Genomic DNA, 15109 nt, shown 5'->3' on the forward strand with positions numbered 1-15109 from the left:
GTCTCTCGTCCTCAGCCAAGGTATGCATGATATCTGGTTTATTATGAATGACCTGGAAAATCAATTTTCGACAAAAGAGATAAAGATCTTTAAACAGGTAAAAATTATCCAGAGCCTGAGTGGGAGAAAATGTGAGCCCTCTTTGTAGGACAGAGATTTTGATGGAAAAAGGAGAATAGTCAGATAAAGTGACATTTTGGAGAGGTGTAGAGGTTACCTGAGTAGTGAGATTCCAACTGATGGTCGGCATTGGATCATTTATCTGCATTGAGTTATGTAGGTCTGGCAGAATGGAGACCTTGGACCCCTGTATGTATTTTTGCATTTTCTGAGGGTTCTTATGTTTGCCTCCATGCCGGGTCCTGTATTGAGGTCGCTTCCTCCTGAGGATAGTTTCCACTCACCAGCTCAGAGAGAACTGAGTAATATTACATCCAGAAATGGTGTTGTTTCTCAAGTACACACAAGAGAGCCAATTCTGAAAAGATATCTAAAATTACAGGTACACTTTATAAGTACATGAATATAGGATTGGACAACATAGTGTTATAAGAAAAGAGGCTGCAGAAGTGTTATATTACAGGGAATACACACAGTACATTTAGAAAAATGTCAGAAAAGCTCAGGGGGTCTGCTTTAAAAAATTGGAAAAGGCAATTTTGGTTCAGGGTTTATATTAAAGGGAACCTGTCACCTGAATTTGGCGGTACCGGTTTTTGGTCCGATGGGTGGTGTTTTCGGGTGTTTGATTCACCCTTTCCTTACCCGCTGGCTGCATGCTGGCTGCAATATTGGCTTGAAGTTCATTCTCTGTCCCCCGTAATACACACATGCGCAAGGCAATCTTGCCTTGCGCACGCGCAGTATGCTTTGCCCAACTGCGGGCAAAGCCGAAAAGCATTAGTGCGCATGCGCCGGCGCACTATGTCCCGGAAGTATTTCGCTGTGTTCCGGGACATAGTGCGCCGGCGCATGCGCACTATGCGAAAACCCCGCCCATATGACCGAAAACCGGTCCTGCCAAATTCAGCTGACAGGTTCCCTTTAAATGTAGTGAAGCAAAGAAAAACATTTTCCACATTTTTACATTAATATATAATAGGTATTATTTGCTTCTACAACTTTAAACCAATTTACACTGGTAAACATTTAATCAGTCCCTCTATGCTCCATTATGTTTACATGCAACTGGGACATATTTGTAATATGGTTTCTCATTGTTAGTTGGAAGAAACAGTACATTTAGCAAAGCTCAGTTCTCTACATAAACGATCACAAGACAAGAGGAGCAATAAATATTGTTGCTGTCGAAAACACAATTGCTTCTTTTTTACCTTGGGAAATAATGTGAAGAATTAGACTACGCGCTGGGTATGGCATGCACACCTTGTCGGTCACAAACACACATTTTTTAACTGTGATTAAGGCCGTGTTCCCATGTAGTGTAAATGCCGTGGTGTTTCTGGTGGAGAAAATCTACTGCGTTCAAGGCCACATTCACACGTAGTGCAAATGTTCCTTTTTTTTCTGCTGCTTTTTATCCACATTTTTTTCAACAGGTATCCAAACCAAAATACACAATCTTCTCTGGGTATTGCATTTATTTGCTGTTTTTTTGTGATGTTTCACCCTTTATTTGTTCCTTTTTAGTGCAATTTTTAACTGCTAAATACTTATGTTTCTGTACAGAAAAGTATTAAAAATACGACTACACATCTACACCACAAACACATAAAAAGGCGAAAACACATAAAAGAAATGAAGCAACAAAAGCAATAATCAGAGCAGATTGCTACTGTGAGCTTTAGCGTGGACAAGTGCAGAAAGATGCAGCAGAAATAAAACGTGTGACCCAGTGTGGGAACAAAGCCGAAAGCTCTTAGAAGAACAAGCATGAGCCTGCATTTGCTTTCTACTGTTGAAGTGTAATTATACTTTTCAATATGAATATTCTCTTTGCCACTTCCGTTGTTAGTTTACATGATGATCTTCCAAAAGAAATGATTGCTAGCCATTCACAGGGCATCTGGAATCCATAGAAATGTGATGAAACCCCCACAAAAGAGATTGTTTTCAAATGATCCCAAGCAGCAATCACACAGAAATAAACAGACAGCTACGGCAGAGCAGTCAATGGAAGAAGAGGTAGACTGCAAGTTAGAAAGGGATACGCAGCTTAAAATAACATAATCTGACATCTAAAACGCTTCAAGGAGGTGATGGTATGAATACTGCCAATTCGACTAGATTTCCAAATCTTAATGATGCCTGAAAAAGACAGATATTGATGTAACATACTTATTTTTTAAGTCTGCAAAGATGTTCAGATGTTGCTCATGCAATGCAAGGAGGCTTCCAAAACCATTACATGGCCTGCCGCTCCTGACCATATAAGCAGATTGAGTTAGCTTTAACGTGTAGGAGGTTTTACGGGGCTTTGTATTTATCAGCATTGATAATAATGATACTTTTCATTTCTAAGTACACTGAGACTTCATTTTGCCAATAACGTCAAATATAACATGAATAGAACATAAATGGTGGAAATATTTTTAATGTCCAACAAATGTATAGTAAGTTTACATTCATGATGGAATGGTCCATCTCTGAGAACAATATTCTGGTACATTTTTTCCTGTTTGTGATTATGACATTATGCTCCATAAAACTGCCATATAACTTTTATATAAAATTTTATAAAGTATGATCTTTTACTATTTCGTCAAAAATCGTTGGTCAAGTAACATTGAAAAAGATGAATAACTCTATAATAGGTCAGACTTGGTAACACCTCAGTCAGAAAACCTTTACACCTTTTAAATCATGGTGACTCTGCATGTCTAGGTCACAAAAATCAGACATTGTGTTGTAGGAACAGCCCATTAAAGGTACGCTATATAGACAATAATATCGGGAAACCTACAAGTCACATCTACAAGAGCTTGTATAACTTCCAATTAGAAATCCATAGCATTATCTCTTCACCAAACTTTACAGTTGTTACAGACTGCCAAATAGTGAAAGGTGATTTGTCACCGACACACCTCTATAAAATTACACAGTCAGCCTCTACATGGCTGAAATGCTATGGTTCTTACACATTTCCACTTTTAAATAATACCACTCATAGTTGTCATAGAATAGTCACAAGCTTATTTGTTACAATGGTGGCATCATAACACAATATCGTGTCCAAATTCAGTGAGTTCTTTAGAGCGACCCATTCTGTATGACTAGAAGCAGGATTTTGCTTATATGGCAATAAAACTGAATGAAAACCTGAATTCAAGATTAAGAGGTCTGTCAAAATATATAGGGTATAGGCATTCAATAGGATGGGTATAGTCATTCAGGGGGATGGGTAGAGGCATTCAGGGGGATGGGTATAGGAATTCAATAGGATGGGTATAGGCATTCAGTGGGATGAGAATAGGCTATTGGGATGGGTATAGGCATTCAGTGGGATGGGAATAGGCATTCCTATCCCACTGAATGCCTATTCCTATCCCACTGAATGCCTATACCCATCCCACTAAATGCTTATTCCCATCCCACTAAATGCCTATGCATTTAGTGGGATGGGAATAAGCATTTAGTGGGATGGGTATAGGCATTCAGTGGGATAGGAATAGGCATTCAGTGGGATAGGAATAGGCATTCAATCGGATGGGTATAGTCATTCAGGGGGATGGGTAGAGGCATTCAGGGGGATGGGTATAGGCATTCAGTGGGATGGGTAGAGGCATTCAGTGGGATGGGTATGGGCATTCGGTAGGATGGGTATAGGCATTCAGTGGGATGGGTATAGGCATTCAGTGGGATGGGAATAGGCATTTAGTGGGATGGGAATAAGCATTTAGTGGGATGGGTATAGGCATTCAGTGGTATGGGTATAGGCATTCAGTGGGATGGGTAGAGGCATTCAGTGGGATGGGTAGAGGCATTCAGGGGGATAGGTAGAGGCATTCAGTGGGATGGGTATAGGCATTCAGGGGGATGGGTAGAGGCATTCAGTGGGATGGGAATAGGCATTTAGTGGGATGGGAATAAGCATTTAGTGGGATGGGAATAGGCATTCAGTGGGATGGGTATAGGCATTCAGTGGGATAGGAATAGGCATTCAGTGGGATAGGAATAGGCATTCAATCGGATGGGTATAGTCATTCAGGGGGATGGGTAGAGGCATTCAGGGGGATGGGTATAGGCATTCAGTGGGATGGGTAGAGGCATTCAGTGGGATGGGTATGGGCATTCGGTAGGATGGGTATAGGCATTCAGTGGGATGGGTATAGGCATTCAGTGGGATGGGAATAGGCATTTAGTGGGATGGGAATAAGCATTTAGTGGGATGGGTATAGGCATTCAGTGGTATGGGTATAGGCATTCAGTGGGATGGGTAGAGGCATTCAGTGGGATGGGTAGAGGCATTCAGGGGGATAGGTAGAGGCATTCAGTGGGATGGGTATAGGCATTCAGGGGGATGGGTAGAGGCATTCAGTGGGATGGGAATAGGCATTTAGTGGGATGGGAATAAGCATTTAGTGGGATGGGAATAGGCATTCAGTGGGATGGGTATAGGCATTCAGTGGGATGGGAATAGGCATTTAGTGGGATGGGTATGGGCATTCAGTGGGATGGGTGGAGGCATTTAGTGGGATGGTATAGGCATTCAGTGGGATGGGAATAAGCATTTAGTGGGATGGGTATAGGCATTCAGTGGGATGGGTATAGGCATTTAGTGGGATGGGTATGGGCATTCAGTGGGATGGGTATGGGCATTCAGTGGGATGGGTATAGGCATTCAGTGGGATGGGAATAGGCATTCAGTGGGATAGGAATAGGCATTTAGTGGGATGGGTATGGGCGTTCAGTGGGATGGGAATAGGCATTTAGTGGGATGGGTATAGGCATTTAGTGGGATGGGTAGAGGCATTTAGTGGGATGGTATAGGCATTCAGTGGGATGGGTATGGGCATTCAGTGGGATGGGAATAGACATTTAGTGGGATGGGAATAGGCATTCAGTGGGATAGGAATAGGCATTCAGTGGGATGGGTATAGGCATTCAGTGGGATGGGAATAGGCATTTAGTGGGATGGGAATAGGCATTTAGTGGGATGGGTATAGGCATTCAGTGGGATGGGAATAGGCATTTAGTGGGATGGGTATAGGCATTTAGTGGGATGGGTATCGGCATTTAGTGGGATGGGTATGGGCATTCAGTGGGATGGGTATGGGCATTCAGTGGGATGGGTATAGGCATTCAGTGGGATGGGAATAGGCATTCAGTGGGATAGGAATAGGCATTCAGTGGGATGGGTATAGGCATTCAGTGGGATGGGTATAGGCATTCAGTGGGATGGGAATAGGCATTTAGTGGGATGGGAATAGACATTTAGTGGGATGGGTATAGGCATTCAGTGGAATGGGTATGGGGATTCAGTAGGATGGGTATAGGCATTCAGTGGGATGGGTATGGGCATTCAGTGGGATGGGTATAGGCATTCAGTGGGATGGGAATAGGCATTCAGTGGGATGGGAATAGGCATTTAGTGGGATGGGTATAGGCATTTAGTGGGATGGGTATAGGCATTTAGTGGGATGGTATAGGCATTCAGTGGGATGGGTATGGGCATTCAGTGGGATGGGAATAGACATTTAGTGGGATGGGAATAGGCATTTAGTGGGATGGGTATAGGCATTCAGTGGGATGGGTATGGGGATTCAGTGGGATGGGTATGGGCATTCAGTGGGATGGGTATGGGCATTCAGTGGGATGGGTATAGGCATTCAGTGGGATGGGAATAGGCATTTAGTGGGATGGGAATAGGCATTTAGTGGGATGGGTATAGGCATTCAGTGGGATGGGTATGGGCATTCAGTAGGATGGGTATAGGCATTCAGTGGGATGGGTATGGGCATTCAGTGGGATGGGTATAGGCCTTCAGTGGGATGGGTAGAGACATTCAATGGGCTTGGTAGAGGCATTCAGTGGGATGGGAATAAGCATTTAGTGGGATGGGTATAGGCATTTAGTGGGATGGGAATAGGCATTTAGTGGGATGGGTATGGGCATTCAGTGGGATGGGAATAGGCATTTAGTGGGATGGGTATAGGCATTTAGTGGGATGGGTAGAGGCATTTAGTGGGATGGTATAGGCATTCAGTGGGATGGGTATGGGCATTCAGTGGGATGGGAATAGACATTTAGTGGGATGGGAATAGGCATTCAGTGGGATAGGAATAGGCATTCAGTGGGATGGGTATAGGCATTCAGTGGGATGGGAATAGGCATTTAGTGGGATGGGAATAGGCATTTAGTGGGATGGGTATAGGCATTCAGTGGGATGGGAATAGGCATTTAGTGGGATGGGTATAGGCATTTAGTGGGATGGGTATCGGCATTTAGTGGGATGGGTATGGGCATTCAGTGGGATGGGTATGGGCATTCAGTGGGATGGGTATAGGCATTCAGTGGGATGGGAATAGGCATTCAGTGGGATAAGAATAGGCATTCAGTGGGATGGGTATAGGCATTCAGTGGGATGGGTATAGGCATTCAGTGGGATGGGAATAGGCATTTAGTGGGATGGGAATAGGCATTTAGTGGGATGGGTATAGGCATTCAGTGGAATGGGTATGGGGATTCAGTAGGATGGGTATAGGCATTCAGTGGGATGGGTATGGGCATTCAGTGGGATGGGTATAGGCATTCAGTGGGATGGGAATAGGCATTCAGTGGGATGGGAATAGGCATTTAGTGGGATGGGTATAGGCATTTAGTGGGATGGGTATAGGCATTTAGTGGGATGGTATAGGCATTCAGTGGGATGGGTATGGGCATTCAGTGGGATGGGAATAGACATTTAGTGGGATGGGAATAGGCATTTAGTGGGATGGGTATAGGCATTCAGTGGGATGGGTATGGGGATTCAGTGGGATGGGTATGGGCATTCAGTGGGATGGGTATGGGCATTCAGTGGGATGGGTATAGGCATTCAGTGGGATGGGAATAGGCATTTAGTGGGATGGGAATAGGCATTTAGTGGGATGGGTATAGGCATTCAGTGGGATGGGTATGGGCATTCAGTAGGATGGGTATAGGCATTCAGTGGGATGGGTATGGGCATTCAGTGGGATGGGTATAGGCCTTCAGTGGGATGGGTAGAGACATTCAATGGGCTTGGTAGAGGCATTCAGTGGGATGGGAATAGGCATTTAGTGGGATGGGTATAGGCATTTAGTGGGATGGGTATAGGCATTCAGTGGGATGGGTATGGGCATTCAGTGGGATGGGTATAGGCATTCAGTGGGATGGGAATTGGCATTTAGTGGGATGGGTATAGGCATTTAGTGGGATGGGTATGGGCATTCAGTGGGATGGGTATGGGCATTCAGTGGGATGGGTATAGGCATTCAGTGGGATGGGAATAGTTATTCAGTGGGATAGGAATAGGCATTTAGTGGGATGGGTATAGGCATTCAGTGGGATGGGTATAGGCATTCAGTGGGATGGGTATAGGCATTCAGTGGGATGGGAATAGGCATTTAGTGGGATGGGAATAGGCATTTAGTGGGATGGGTATAGGCATTCAGTGGGATGGGTATAGGCATTCAGTGGGATGGGTATGGGCATTCAGTGGGATGGGTATAGGCATTCAGTGGGATGGGTATGGGCATTCAGTGGGATGGGTATAGGCATTCAGTGGGATGGGAATAGGCATTTAGTGGGATGGGTATAGGCCTTCAGTGGGATGGGTAGAGACATTCAATGGGCTTGGTAGAGGCATTCAGTGGGATGGGAATAGGCATTTAGTGGGATGGGTATAGGCATTTAGTGGGATGGGTATAGGCATTCAGTGGGATGGGTATGGGCATTCAGTGGGATGGGTATAGGCATTCAGTGGGATGGGAATAGGCATTTAGTGGGATGGGTATAGGGATTTAGTGGGATGGGTATGGGCATTCAGTGGGATGGGTATGGGCATTCAGTGGGATGGGTATAGGCATTCAGTGGGATGGGAATAGGCATTCAGTGGGATAGGAATAGGCATTTAGTGGTATGGGTATAGGCATTCAGTGGGATGGGTAGAGACATTCAATGGGCTTGGTAGAGGCATTCAGTGGGATGGGAATAGGCATTTAGTGGGATGGGTATAGACATTTAGTGGGATGGGTATAGGCATTCAGTGGGATGGGTATGGGCATTCAGTGGGATGGGTATAGGCATTCAGTGGGATGGGAATAGGCATTTAGTGGGATGGGTATAGGCATTTAGTGGGATGGGTATGGGCATTCAGTGGGATGGGTATGGGCATTCAGTGGGATGGGTATAGGCATTCAGTGGGATGGGAATAGGCATTCAGTGGGATAGGAATAGGCATTTAGTGGGATGGGTATGGGCATTCAGTGGGATGGGAATAGGCATTTAGTGGGATGGGTATAGGCATTTAGTGGGATGGGTAGAGGCATTTAGTGGGATGGTATAGGCATTCAGTGGGATAGGAATAGGCATTCAGTGGGATGGGTATAGGCATTCAGTGGGATGGGTATAGGCATTCAGTGGGATGGGTATAGGCATTCAGTGGGATGGGAATAGGCATTTAGTGGGATGGGAATATGCATTTAGTGGGATGGGTATAGGCATTTAATGGGATGGGTATAGGCATTCAGTGGGATGGGTATGGGCATTCAGTAGGATGGGTATAGGCATAGGCATTCAGTGGGATGGGTATGGGCATTCAGTGGGATGGGTATAGGCATTCAGTGGGATGGGAATATGCATTTAGTGGGATGGGTATAGGCCTTCAGTGGGATGGGTATAGGCATTCAGTGGGATGGGTATAGGCATTTAGTGGGATGGGTATAGGCATTCAGTGGGATGGATATAGGCATTCTGTGGGATGGGTAGAGGCATTCAGTAGGATGGGTATAGGCATTCAGTGGGATGGGTAGAGACATTCAATGGGCTGGGTAGAGGCATTCATTGGGATGGGTAGAGGCATTCAGTGGGATGGGTAGAGGTATTCTGTGGGATGTGTAGAGGTATTCAGTGGGATGGGTAGAGGCATTCAGTGGGATGGGTATAGGCATTCAGTGGGATGAGTAGAGGCATTCAGCAGGATGGGTATAGGAATTCAGTGGGATGGGTATAGGCATTCAGTGGGATGAGTACAGTCATTCAGTGGGATGGGTATAGGCTTTAAGTGGGATGGGTATAGGCATTCAGTGGGATGGGTAGAGGCATTCAGTGGGATGTGTAGAGGCATTCAGTAGGATGGGTATAGGCATTCAGTGGGATGGGTAGAGACATTCAATGGGCTGGGTAGAGGCATTCAGTGGGATGGGTATAGGCATTCAGTGGGATGGGTATAGGCATTCAGTGGGATGGGTATAGGCTTTCAGTGAGATGGGTATAGGAATTCAGTGGGATGGCTATAGGCATTCAGTGGGATGGGTATAGGCATTCAGTGGGATGAGTACAGGCATTCAGTGGGATGGGTATAGGCATTCAGTGGGATGGGTATAGGCATTCAGTGGGATGGTTATAGGCATTCAGTAGGATGGGCATAGGAATTCATATGGATGTGTAGAGTAATTTAGTAGGATGGGTATAGGCATTCAGTGGGATGGGTATAGACATTCAGTAAGATAGGTCTACGCATTCAGTGGGATACTTTGTTATGTTAGGACCTAAGTCTAGTTCCCACGAGCTCCTAGTGTAATAAAAAGTATATGTTTAGCATATTTATACTGGGTATCTTCACAATGAATAAAGTTTTTGTTTTTTTCTAAGCATGTACGTCGGGTTTTCTCAAAATACACACCAGATAAAAAGGAAAAAGGAAATTGGGCCCAACTTAAATTTGGTAGAATATGATTTATGTAACTAGCAAACTGCATATATTCATTGGGTATTCATAAATGATTAAAACCAAACATCAGAATACATACAAAATATTATGTAATAAATAATCCTTGCTGCTACTTTACAACAGAGCCATAGTGAAAGCCATCTGAATGTTACTTTTGCAGGTGTGTACATAGAATTATCTTACATGTGTCATACAAATGTATGCCCTGGGATTATTGATGTGTCAGTGCAAATTTTTATGTAATTGCTAGATAGTGTGTCTATGGCAACAACAATAATACTAACATTCATATTCCAGAAGTAACACAATGTACATTAGACAAAATATTCACTTTATGTTCATAATTTGGCTTTTTAATGACAGGGTATTTACAGTTGTGCTCAAAAGTTTACATACCCCAGCAGAATTTTTGCTTTCTTGGCCTTTTTTTTTGAGAATATAAATGATAACACCAAAACTTTTTCTCCACTCATGGTTAGTGGTTGAGTGAAGCCATTTATTGCCAAACTACTGTGTTTTCTCTTTTTTAAATCATAATTACCCTGATCAAAAGTTACCATACCCCATTTCTTAATACTGTGTATTGCCCCCTCTAATATCAATGCCAGCTTGAAGTCTTTTGTGGTAGTTGTGAATGAGGTTCTTATTTTCTCAGACGGTAAAGCTGCCCACTCTTCTTGGCAAAAAGCCTCCAGTTCCTATAAATTCCTGGGCTGTCTAGCATGAACTACGATCTCCCCAGAGTGGCTCAATGATATTGAGGTCAGGAGACTGAGATCGCCACTCCAGATCCTTCACTTTGTTCTGCTGTCAGGTCGACTTGACCTTGTGTTTTGGATCATTGTCATGTTGGTACAACCAAGTACGTCCCATGTGCAGCTTCCGGGCTGATGAGTGCAAAATTTGCCTCCAGTATTTGCTGATAACATTGATAACGTTATGCAATATCTTTCTATCTAACCTCCTGAAGAGCCGTCAGGCAAAACATGTAGAAGTTCTATGACATCTATGCTTGGTAAGTACCCCTCTTATCTATTCCAAATGTTTATATCAACTTAATCTATGGGTCATTCTAACAAATGAGTATGGTATAAGTCTATGTTGTTCCATTTGTGATGGTAGTACCCGTTAGAGGTGTTCATTCTGGTCTTTGTACCATAAGGGTCTCCTAGGGCTAGCCACTGTGGAGACCCTTATGGGCCTCAGCACACTAAAGGGAAACATAGAGTCAAGACGGGAATAGGGAAAATCAGACACACGGGTTCAGACAGCAAATGCAGCAGGGCAAATCAGAGCAATCAGAGTCAGCTACAGCAGCCATAGGCAAGAACTATAACTGACATTGCCTGCAGGAAGCAGCCATGATAAATAGTCAACCTGAACCTAGGCTGGGAAAGGTTAACTCTTGACATGACCAGACCGGAAAAAAGGGAAAACAGGACTCAAAACCTGGTCTGGATCATGACAGTTTTACTGTATTAACTTCAAAATATATAGTCCATAGCAGTGGTATCACAGTCCCTCATACAAGCCTGAAATTTTAGGTAGCAAGAGAGATGGTCATGTGAAATTTAAGATGGAATCTTCTCAGCTAATGGCTTAAATAAAGTGATGGCTGACTGCCGGTTATATACCGGGTTACTATCTTAATTCACACAGTCCTTCAGTTATATTACTGCCATGGATGGCAGGTTGGTTCACTGTGGAAATAGTGTTTACTGCTTACTCATGATTGTCCTGATACAATTCCTTATTTTTATTATTATTTACTAATAGTTATATACAAAAGGAACCACCGCAAATTATTGCAGTTATTACTGTTATTCCTCCGTATAGCGGGCAATCAGTGCTCAGATGTCTTATCAGCACATCTGAGCATTGATTGCCCGCTATACGGAGGAGTAGCAGTCACTGGGGCAATCTAACAGGAGCATTCCAATAATAACCCCGAGTAGTAAAGGCTACTGAGGATAGACACTAGAGCACTTTATTAATAAGATGTTAGGGTATATCACTGCAGAAGAGCATAATATTGCAGTGATATATAAAATTGCTGGATATTGAATAATATCCTTTACAGTAATAATGCAGGTTGTGGATATTGACAATTTTGATAACACAACAGCAACTGCAATAATTTGTGGTGCTTCCTTTTGCATATAGTTTTTAGTAAATAATAATAGTAAAAATAAATAATCTATTTTTTTTAAAAAGCACATAATAAAGGTAACATTTTAGAAAATTACTCCAATTGGATTAGAGGGATTTAATGAAATACATTTTGGAGACATCGATTGAACCAAATTGCGGTGAATTGATCCTGATACGATTCCCTATCGCAGGGGGTACAGTAAAAGATGCAGTACAACATGAGGCACTCAATCTGGCAGAACCATTAAAGGCGTGTCACAGAAGAGCCCTTGTACAGCTCTATCTCTTCTGTCTCTATGAAGATTGAAATTTAACATGCCCTCCTGGCATAGGCTGTAACAGTTTGCTGGCCGATTGAAGATTAAGGGAAGCGTGACCTAAGCTAAAGGCAGAGCAGCTTAGGAAGTAGACCTCTCCTCACATCGCTCCTCATGGGAAGGAGAGGAATTCCTCCCCGACTCTTCCCTCAGCAGCTTCTAGAGGCTTCCGCAGGAAACCAAGCTGAGAGAGTGTCATGTGACCAAACTCTTGCACCTTTACACTTTGGAGAGTAGATGGCTGTATAGGACAATTTACTGAATAAACCACATAACAGGACATAGGTTTTTGGTGACCACCCAATAACTATATTTTGCAAAAGATAGGAGGAGGTACTGGGGCACTACACCAGCAATGCACGAAATTATGATAGCTGCCTGCCTCTGATTGGCTGGAGGTTGTTAACTACTGCAGTGCAGGAAGCCGTTGGCTTTCTGTACTGCAATATATGACCTGGGGAAAAACCCCTGAATCTTACCACTGCCTACACCCCAGTCTCACGTTTTATGTAGCTGTTAATAGGTTTTCCTCCAGGATTGCCCTGTATTTAGCTCCATCCATCTTCCCATCAACTGTGAGCAGCTTTCCTGTCCCTGCTGAAGAAAACATCCCTATAGCATGATACTGCCACCATCATGTTTGCTGGTGGGGATGATGTTTTCAGGGTCAAATCCATGTGGCCCAAAAAAGTTCTTCTTTGGTCTCATCTGACCAAAGCACCTTCTTCACATGCAGTTGTGTCCCATACAAGGCTTTTTGCAAACTACAAATGAGACTTATTGTTTGCTTTCAATAATGTCTTTCTTCTTTACACACTTTCTTGAAAGCCAGATTGGTGGAGTAAACAACTAATAGATGTCCTGTGGACACTTGAGCTGTGGATCTCTACAGCTCCTCCAGACTAGGAGGCAGTAAGTGATCTTTAATTTTTAGTAAATATCATTAGTCAACATTTACTTGAATATTTTAAAAACATAATTTGCTTTCCATTCATAACAAACCAGTAGTTGAATATTATAATCTATGAAAAATTTTCTATGAAATGTGCATTACATAATTAAGATGTGCACAACAGGGAGCAAAATTGCTGAGGGATCTGGCACAGATTTGATGCTGTGGATGTGGAAAAAAAACCATTATTCTCATCTCCTTGGTGCTTCCATACCTCCTTGCTTGGTCTTTGCTAGTCCAACCTGACCTGCAATGATGTCTCTTCCAATGTGAACACTGTAGCAGTAACCTAGGATGGGGATCCCAAGATCCTGCGTTGTACAAAGACTGGCTGAGGACCAAACAAGACAGCTATTGAAGAGCGAGGGAAGGTAAGTACAGTGTTGTTATTATTTAAGGGTGTTTTATATTTTCAGCATGAGTTTGCAGATCCCCAGGAAATACACAGGCACACATGCAACAAATGGAGTTTGTTGTGGATTTGATATTTCCCATCTTAACCAAAAAGAAAAATCTGAACAAATGCACAACTGAAGCACAGCATAAATTGACATGCTTAGTTTTCCTCTGTCATCAGGGTCATAAAGCGTATATTTTTGTGTGACATTTTGAAAAGCCACCAAATGAAATTGTTGGGTATGTTTTTTTTTATATAGCTCATGGCTAGCTCTTTTATGACATAATTGATAATAAGGATTTCTGATTTACATTCAGACTCTCAGTGATTTAAAAGCTTTTTATTTTACATTTTGACAACCCATAGTTTGATGTTATATTATATAGTAATCTTGTTCATGTTTGTCATAACCTTTCTTTTTTCTTTTACAAAAGATTTTTAGACAAATGAAAAAAAAATCATACTAATAAAATAAGAAAATTTAAAGAATGCTATGGGACAGAAAGGAACACTCAAGGGTGTATCAACTAAGGTATATACCAATTTATGACACCTGCTTATCCTTAACATTTAATAAGTCTGCTAATTTCTCACTGATGATAAATTAAATAGTTTTTACTGTACATTTACTCATGTCTTCATTCTACACTGATATATTAGACAATGCTTAGAAAAAGAAAACAGAGTGAATGGCACTAGGTGAAATGGCAGTACCTGTTAGCAAAAGATATGGTCCGTATTTCTGGAACATGATGCTCAGCATCATGAAACAACTTCTATTGCACACTGATATATTAGGCCTCATGCAAAATCAGTAAGAAGGAGTAGAACCATCTCAAGGAGGATCACAAGGAAATTGACAGAATGTGACTTAAATATGAGTGTCTGAGCAAAGGGTCTGAATACTTATGACCATGTGATATTTCAGTTTTTCTTTTATATTAAACTAGCTGTACTACCCGGCTTCGCCCGGGTTAATGACTGCTGTTAGCAAAATAGAATGTGTTAACAAAAATTTATTCTGCACACAAAAACCACAAAACAAATAGATAGAAATGTAATTATTAAAAGGCAAAAACTAAGCTAATAGAAGCATATCACAACATATACAGGTCCTTCTCAAAAAATTAGCATATAGTGTTAAATTTCATTATTTACCATAATGTAATGATTACAATTAAACTTTCATATATTATAGATTCATTATCCACCAACTGAAATTTGTCAGGTCTTTTATTGTTTTAATACTGATGATTTTGGCATACAACTCCTGATAACCCAAAAAACCTGTCTCAATAAATTAGCATATTTCACCCGTCCAATCAAATAAAAGTGTTTTTTAATAACAAACAAAAAAACCATCAAATAATAATGTTCAGTTATGCACTCAATACTTGGTCGGGAATCCTTTGGCAGAA

Source organism: Ranitomeya variabilis, chromosome 2, assembly GCF_051348905.1.
Source record: "Ranitomeya variabilis isolate aRanVar5 chromosome 2, aRanVar5.hap1, whole genome shotgun sequence".
NCBI lineage: Eukaryota > Metazoa > Chordata > Amphibia > Anura > Dendrobatidae > Ranitomeya > Ranitomeya variabilis.